Source organism: Orbicella faveolata, unplaced genomic scaffold, assembly GCF_042242905.1.
Source record: "Orbicella faveolata isolate gen_17 unplaced genomic scaffold, um_ofav_v1 contig_48, whole genome shotgun sequence".
Taxonomy (NCBI): domain Eukaryota; kingdom Metazoa; phylum Cnidaria; class Anthozoa; order Scleractinia; family Merulinidae; genus Orbicella; species Orbicella faveolata.
The window spans coordinates 1,072,874-1,079,686 of record NW_028301578.1 but is presented as its reverse complement, the minus strand read 5'-3'; positions in this window follow the sequence as shown (position 1 = coordinate 1,079,686).

Below are 6,813 nucleotides of genomic sequence, written 5' to 3'. Positions count from 1 at the left end.
TCCAGCGATTACTGATCACTGATTACTGATCACTCACGATTACTGATTACTCACGAGACGTTTAGCCCGGGCGTACAGACACTTCACAATGCCGCGCTTTACTGACTGAGGGTGGTGTGAATCATACGTTAGGCACTGATCAGTATGTGTTGGTTTCCTGTGGACACTGGTGGTAAGGCGGCCATCAGGTTCTCTATGAACTGACGTGTCGAGAAAGGCGATCTTGCTGTTATTCTCGATCTCCATGGTTAAACGGATTGATGGTTGTTGACTGTTTAGGTGTTGCAGGAACTCGTTAACTCTGTCCCGATCCAGGATGGTGAAAGTATCATCTACGTAGCGTTTCCAGATCTTAGGCTTGCAAGGTGCGGACTCTATTGCTTGTTCTTCAAATATCTTTGTGTAGAGATTAGCAATAACCGCTGATACAGGGCTCCCCATGGCTGCTCCGTCTCGTTGTTCGTAAATCGATCCGTTGTACTGGAAGTACGTAGATCTTAATACGAGATCCAAGAAGTCCGCGATTTGAACTGGTGTAAGTGTCGTGCGGTCAGCCAGGCCTGCGTCGTTCTCCATTTTTTGTAGCGCGGCTTGTACGGCGCCCTCGATCGGTATGTTGGTAAACAGTGACTCTGCGTCGAAAGACACCATGATCTCGTGGTCCTGGATCTCTTCACTGGCGATGGTGGAGGCGAAGTCAGTTGAGTTTTTCACTGTGAGTTTTTGACCTGTTTATTTATTCGTTTCTTTATTTGTCAGTCAAAATCTTTTTTTTATCTTGCTATTTTTCAGTCCTGAAAAAGTTTCAAGGTTTTGGTTTGAAATGCGAGAACTTTTAGGAGGCGGAGTTGACAAGTTGTTAAATGGTTCAAGGGTTCACAGTTTAACTTTGGAAAGCAAAGCATATTTGCTTCGAGGCAACAAGGCTATCTTTAAAACGAGGAACGGGAAATCGGAAAATGGGAATAGGATTGGGGAAGGGGGAATCTTTAAAAGCGGGAATCTTTAAAATCGGAATCTTTAAAAGTGGGAATTTTTAAAATGGGGAATCTTTGAAAGCGGGAATCTTTAAAATACGGAATCTTTAAATGCGAGAATCTTTAAAAAGGGGAATTTTTAAAAGCGGGAATCTTTATAATGGGGAATCTTTAAAATGGGGAATCTTTAAAAGCGGGAATCTTTAAAACGGGTAATCTTTAAAAGCGGGAATCTTTAAAATGAGGAATCTTGTTTAAGCGGGAATCTTTAAAAGCGGCTGATTTTTTGACAACCACTGTTTCGACTTTCCGTCCTTGTTCCTGGTTTTTGTGATCAAATGGCTCCAAACGACCCTTGCCCTATCACATCTTTTTCGCTGAGAACATTCCACTTAAATTGTGGAAGACCTTCAAGGCGACCGATTCTTTCTTCTTTAAAATGAATGCAATGGGCACTTTGAAATTGTCTTCGCATGACCTCATGGCGTAGAAAGAGGTATCATGAGGCACATCATGACGGATTATACGCGAAATTATACGCGAAATTCGCCGCACATCGTTTGGGCATCGAATTACTTTATTGCTAGTTTTTAGTGTCACGTCGTTCAAAATAAGTCAAAATGAAAATCAAAACAGTTCAGTAGATAAAGTCCAGAATCTTGAAAAGCAAGAAGGTAAATATGCAAAAACTCTCCCCAAGATTCAGCTCGTCGCAACAATGTTTCTTAAGCAAGATATGCGGAGAAGTTTTTTTGCTCAAATTTATAGAGATTTTTATGGAGACGCCCTGCTGGTGCTCACTCGGATGGCGGCCGAAAACCAACAGAAACATCTGTCACTGGGTTTTGCTAAAAAAGCGTGAATTTTCCTCTCCAGGAACTCAAAAACATTTTAAAATAATGCTTTTTCTAATACGTGAACTGTTCAGATAGCCAAATACCCAGAAGTAAGTTACTTTTTAACCAACATGACAGCTCTCTTGCCCGTCATGTGAATGCCGGATCACGCAAAAGCTTAAAAATTCAAGCGTAGTCTATTACAAAACCAAGAACCCACTTGGAGCGAAAATTTGTATGAATATTAGTTTTCCGCTGCTCTTATACATCATGAAAGTAAAATCTCAGGGGGTTCAATAATGACGTCGACATGTCAAAACCAGATTTAAGGGACTGTTGATTTATCGATTACATAACCAAAAATTTGTTTTCCTTGCCATATATTTGTAGTTAATTCGTAAGTCCTCCCATTAGTACATGATAAGGCTAAGACAAATATCTATCGCTGCGAAACTCAATGCATTGAAAAACGTCACAGTCCGGAGTTAAGATAAATCCAGGCGGTTCGATTCTTCGGTCGGTGTAGTGGATCTCAAAGAGTGAGAATCGAGATTTGAACCGTTCCACTATCCCACTAAAGCGATGTGCTTTAATAGCGTGCAATATAATTACAATGAATAAATTTCACAACTGTATTTGTACCTGTTGAGTTGATACATGTGACAGAATAAATAGCTTCCGGTGCGAAACTGAGAGATTCTCGCCCACTTTTCAGTAAAGATTAGCGCTATTAAATATTCCCCGTTTTAAAGATTCCCGCTTTTAAAGATTCCCCCTTTTTTAAAGATTCCCCGTGTTAAAGATTCCCGCTTCTAAAGATTCCCCATTTTAAAGAAACCCGCTTTTAAAGATTCCCCCGTTTTAAAGATTCCCCGTTCCCCGTTCCCCCTTCCCATTTCCGTTTCCGATTCCGCCTTCCTCGTTTTTAAGAAAGTCGAGGCAACACGACTTTCGCCCAAGGTACCCGAAGGTAGATTAGGTTAAATGAAGTTCGAGTCCTGATTTGCAACCTTTTCTAGACACGGTAAAAACTGGACTTTTCTTTATTTTTTCCTTATAAACGTGAACTGCTAACTATGAAAATCGTGCTGAATGAAATGACCACGATATGAATGTCCCACTTCAGGCGGCTTGAATTTTTTATTAATATTTCTTACATTTCTATTATGGTTTTTTTTTATGTATTAAACTATTCTTTAATGATCAGTTTCCTCTCAAATTTTATTTTATTCCTATTTTTTTAGTTCTTTTTATTTATTTATTTATTTATTTATTTATTTATTTAGTTAGTTAGTTAGTTAGTTAGTTAGTTAGTCAGTTATTTAGTTATTTTTTTTACACTCCGAGCTCCGCACTCCGCACTCCGCACTCCGCACTCCGCACTCCGCACTCCGCACTCCGCACTCCGCACTCCGCACTCCGCACTCCGCACTCCGCACTCCGCACTCCGCACTCCGCACTCCGCACTCCGCACTCCGCACTCCGCACTCCGCACTCCGCACTCCGCACTCCGCACTCCGCACTCCGCACTCCGCACTCCGCACTCCGCGTTTTCGGAACAACCTTCTAAGTTGTTCTGTTTCTCTGTGAATTCAAAGTTATTTCTGTCCCGGTTTCTGTCGCTGATCGCTTCGCTCCAAGCTACAGCAGTTTTTTTTTTTTTTTTTAGCTGTATCAGTATTCACAACTAGAAGAGGAAGAGGAAGAAGAAGAAGAAGAAGAAGAAGAAGAAGAAGAAGAAGAAGAAGAAGAAGAAGAAGAAGAAGATACTTTATTTATGTGTCAGTTGATCATTTCCTGAAACAGTCTTGAACAATTAACACTACGAGAAGACATACAATAAATAATTTAGTCTCGATTTCTAATGCACACAATCACTCGATGGCACTGAAGTGGAAATAGGCCAGACAACAAACAGACTGGTTAAAAAAATAAAAGCGAGGAAGCTCAGTAGTCTTGACCGACATAGAGACACCGATATTCCTGGAGAAATGATTGGAAAGAATTAATTTACGGATCATTGAGGTTCCACAAAGCCATCAACAACTAAAGAAGTGGATTTTTTTTTTACCCTGACCGTGAACTAATTGGATCATTTCAGAACATCTGTTACGGTAAAAATTAGTGGCTTTCTCCTTAGTTAAGACGGGGCTATCAACGATTGGTCATGCATTGTACTGAAATTATTAAATCGAACAAAAGCCAACCTAAAGATATGATGTTGCTCCATGGAAAAAGCGTTCAACATGGCTTAAATTACAGCCCATGGAATTTACAATGCCATCCAGTAACTAAGATGATATCTTTCCACATCGAATGAAGGCTTACTGGATTATAACTCAACTTCAAATAAGAAAAAAACGATCAAAGAAACAAACCAAGAAAGCAACAACAGCAAAAAGAATCAGTTATTCCATTGTAAAACTTAACCATTTGTTAAAACATACAAATAAAAACCAAAAATCTCTCCTTATAAAAAATACTTGACTCATGTGGAACAAGACATTCAAATCTTGAAATTGAAACTGCTGTAAACGGGATTCAAACCCATTCAAAGATGCAATTCTCAGCTGGGTCAGTGGAGACTTTCACATGTTCCACTTAACATGAACGGGATTCAAAGGCATTCGAAAATGCATTCGCCAGCTGAGTGAGGAGTTTCACACGCTCCACAAAAATTGAACGGGACTCAAACCAATTCGAAGATGTAATTTTCAGCTGGATCAGTGGAGAGTTTCACGCGCTCCACTTAACATGAAGGGGACTCAACTCCATTCGAAGATGCACTCCCCAGCTGGGTGGAGAGTTTCGCGCGCTTCACTTGGTGCTTGTTTACGTTCACGTCCCGAGGTAACTAAAGGTTGGTCAATGAACTCGGTGCTTCTGTACCATTTGTTAGAAACCACGCCACGTAGGTAGCACGAGTACTATGCGTCCATCCTTTGGAAACATTAGTCCAGATGGTCTCTATAATGTGGTACGTTCAAGAATTCTGGCAGGGTCAGTACTCATCGTAGATGATTTGTACTCAACTGACCCAGAGGATTGTGGCTGTTTTTAAGCAGGGGCTGCATACCTTCATGCTCTTTCGCGCTTGAGCCAAAAGACATCATACTTTAAAAATAAATTACTTAAAGACCTTAGCACATGCCCACGAAAGAAATGTACCTTTCATATCCGTGATGGATAAAGGATAGGATATAGGTAATAAACATGGCGACATCAATAGTGTTGAGCCATGAATGATTTAATTAAAAATTTGCTGTACGGGAGGGAGAAAGTATTACGTAAGAGTCAGGAGATGGAATACCTCTTGTTAAGAAGACGGGGACATTAATGGTGTAAAAAATTCTCCTCTCACGAAAACACTTGACCTGTGTAGGAAAAGACATTCATATCTTGAAATTGAAATTGCTGTAAGCGGGATTCAAACTCATTCAAAGATGCAATTCCCAGCTGGGTCAGTGGAGAGTTTCACGCGCTCCACTTAACATGAACGGGAGGATTGTGGCAGTTTTCAAGCAGGGGTTGCATACTGTTACGCTATTTCGCGCGCGAGCGAAAAGACGTTGTAACTTAAAAAAATTAATTTCTTATAGAACCTAGCATTTGCCCGTGAAAGAAATGTACCTACAATGTCCGTGAAGTAGAAAGGGTAGGATATCTGTGATAAAGATAGGTAGTGACATCAATAGTGTTTAGCCATGAAGGATTTAATTAAGAGAGAGAGAGAGAGAGAGAGAGAGAGAGAGAGAGAGAGAGAGAGAGAGAGAGAGAGAGAGAGAGAGAGAGAGAGAGAGAGAGAGTATTACCTAAAGAGTCGAGAGATACCCCTGGTTAAGAAGACGGGGACATCAATTATGTAAAGCCAGTCTGAATTTAGTTGAGCGTTACTCCACGTCTTCTGTTAGCTTGGCGACTCCTTATCCTTTTCGCGGAAATAATATAATAATATAATAATATAGATACAGCAATAATGATCATTTTTTACTGATAGTTTGATATCTTTTTTCGAGAGTTTCGAGAGACGCGAAGAAACGTGTTTCCCAGGTTAATGAAGGACTGGATACTATCAAGAGTTTCTCTTGATACTATATGAAAGGTGCCAACGATGAGATGCCGACGGTGAGTCGAAAACTTTCATTACCCGTTGATTTAAGTGTACCTCAAATTTGATCATTTTCCAAAAAAAATGTTGCTCGCTTTGTCAGAGAGATCTTACTGCAATCTTTCATTTAAACAAAATGATATGAAAATAGATTGATTCTCAGCAAAGTTATTAACGAAAAACGTTTCTTACCATTAATTATCTCTAATTGATAGCTGTTAACATGTTGTCACGAGAAGTAACTTTGCACAAAAATCACTTGACCGACGCGGTGTTGTGCGAATTTCAGACGTTTGTGTTTGTGTTTTAAAATTGGTCGTCCACGTGCTGCTTCGAGTGTTTTGCTTTTGTAGATTATAGATTTAAGAGGGGCCCTCTGTAAATTTCAACTATGGCCATTTGGACCAGAAAAAATCAAATTCCTCAAACTTTCTTTGATGAATGGTCTAGATAAGTGATTCACAAAAATATAACTTTCAGTTCAATTCGATTCGTATTTTAGCGCTGGGGCCACCATCTTGGTTTTGCCCCTCTGAGAGGGCTTTCAGCGGCCATTTTAGGGCACATTTTTAACAATTTGCCATACAAAGAAAACGATATAAATCCGGGTAAAAACCCTTTATTCGAGACAAGCAAATGTTTCTTGTTACATTGAGAGGCTGTTTTGGCAATTTGATCATCACCTGAATTTTTTCCAGAATTTTAAATTTCTTCCCTTTCGGACTACTCATGAAGCGCTATAAAAAAGGCGAAGTTTGAAGGAAAATATCGCCAAAAGTACATCACTTGAGATCCCAAAACTACCCTCCACTTAAAGAGCAATGTCTCACCTGTAAAAACATGCAATAACATTTTGGGGCAGTTAAAACTGTAAAATGTTAGAAGAAGAAGA